The sequence below is a fragment of the Echinops telfairi genome, unplaced genomic scaffold (genome assembly GCF_000313985.2).
Source record: "Echinops telfairi isolate 266 unplaced genomic scaffold, ASM31398v2 ScPeMD7_2565;HRSCAF=3150, whole genome shotgun sequence".
In the NCBI taxonomy this organism is placed as follows: Eukaryota; Metazoa; Chordata; class Mammalia; order Afrosoricida; family Tenrecidae; genus Echinops; species Echinops telfairi.
In genome coordinates, this window is record NW_022106463.1 from 5,603,597 (window position 1) to 5,605,920 (window position 2,324).

The following is a 2,324-nucleotide window of genomic DNA, read 5'->3' on the forward strand; positions in this document are numbered from 1 at the left end:
TTCTGCCCTGGAACAGGTGAGAATCCTTCAGCCTAGAGCAAGTTCCCATTGGGTCAGGAGGGAGGTCACCTGAGTAAGTTTCATATTGTACCGTGGTTTGATCCACCATAATCAAGTTTGCAGTAATCTCTGACAGGAAAGCTGGTCAAGTCCCGTCTGTGGCCAGAGGGGATCTGCCAGCCGCTTAATCTGACTAGATAATTTGCAAATGGGTTTGCGCTCCCACTGTTTTCCACAGCCTTCCACAAATGGGTGTTTGCAATCTAAACTGATGTTTCCCTTCGTCATGTTTGGATTTTGTTATTGGCTGGTGTTCTGCTTCTCGGTGGACTTAGTTGACAATTTGCTTAGCTGGCTGCTTGTTTGAAAACAAGTCTCTAAGACCCCAGACTGCCAGTTAATAGCCTGGCACCATCTGCTCTCTTCACCACACTTTGCTGTAGCACCCTCATCATCAGTGATCATATCATGATGGTATGGGACAGAGCCATGTTATAGGCACTAACTGTTCTTGGATTGGGTTTAGAGTTAAGTGGGAGCCCAGAATTATTCTGCTTGTCCGCGGGTTATGGACGACTCCAGTTTACTTTGGCAGTCGTATTATTACAAAACCTCGACTGCAACCAAAACAAACGGCAGAAAGGGAAAATAGAGAAACACTGTCAACTCCGCCCCTCCCTCCCCCAGGGTATAAGGCAATTGCATTGATAACATCAACAGTTTATCCAGTGGCATAGAATTTAAGATACTGTTGATATGAGGACTTTGTGAATGTGAGCGTAGTCCAGCTGGGCGCTGCAATCCATGAGTAGTTGCTTTGTACAGATGGATTTCACAATTGATCGAGCTCTGTTTACACGAGCGTGGGGATTGGTGCTAGGAGCAAATTTCCTGTATCAATTTCTTCAGGTGCAGATCTTTGCCTAACAGATTAGAGCCTGTCATTTTAATGCAAGGAAGCAATGAGGTATTAAACATATCGTGGTCCTGGGTCCCCTGTCATTGGACATCCACTAAGCCAGAGGCCCACCCAAGGTCCAGTGACCACCATCTCCACAGTTTTGGGTGGCCAACCTTTGCTTCTCTCCCTAAGATCCAGGGTGCAAGTAGTTTTGAGGGGCTTCTACATGGAGTCCTCTGATGTGGCCCTGGGATGTGTGAGGCAGTTTTACTCCAAGCCATGGGACAGCCAAGCTTGAGAGCCAACTTCAGGGAGGGCAGCGGCAGCAGGGGAATAACTACACTCGGAACACAGTGCCGTGCACGGTGGGTTTCTCTCTTCCCCTGGCCCTCCACCCCACACCCTCTGCTGCTGGATTCCCCAACCACAAGCAAGTCTGCCCAAGCCTGACAAGCACATGGGGTCTGCTGGGCGTGCTCCTTCCGCTCTCAGGCAGATGTGGGCGCAGATGACCACAGCTACACCCTGCAGCACTCTGGTGGACAGTCCATAAACTCCGGTCTAATCCCCCGACCCCCAATTCACGAGAAGTTACGTCAGCCTTTCTTTTTATCCCATGGATAAAACACGTGTGATCGTGGAGTCCTCTCCCAGGCCACTGAGGTTTGGGGTGCGATTCAAAGGCATATCCCCAAACACTTAAATTCCAAGAAATTCATGTTTCTAGAACATTTCCAGCCCCTGGTTTGGGATAAGGCCTTCGATCCTATATGAATATTTAGTGGGTTATGTCACAGGGTCAGCAGTTCAAGACACCAGCCGCTCTGCAGAACAAAGATGAGGCTTTCTGACTGCCATCAAGAGTTACCATCTCAGAAACCCACAAGGGCCATTCTAGTCTGTCCTACAGGGTCGCTGTGACTCGGCATTGAAACAATGAAAGTGCGTTTGCTTGGGCTATACATTTTAGATACTAAAAAATCGAAATCATGACATTTTCGTTCTTGTGCTTAGTGAATTCCATAGATTCAGGGGGAACTGAACTTGTTTTGGAGATGGATGGAAATTCACTGATGAGGTCCAGGTGTGTGCAGGCCACTTGGGAGTGATGCCAGCAAGCCCTGACTGGTAGGAGAGGTGTCAGGGTACCTGTGCTCCAGGCAGGGGCCGGCCCAGGGTTGCTGGCGAGTTTACATTTCAGACTCCGAAATTTTAGAAAGGACATGACAACCCATTGCGTAACCCCGATTTAGGCACACGGAATGTGAGGAGGAGGAAATCAATTGGTTGACTTCAGTCAATTATGAAATCAGTCTGTCTTGTTTGCCCACAGAAAGCAAGAAGGAGGTCTGATGGCATGCAGGAGTGGAGATAAGAATGTCCTACTCCTTTCCTGTCTCTTAGGCCCGGTGATGTCGTGGTT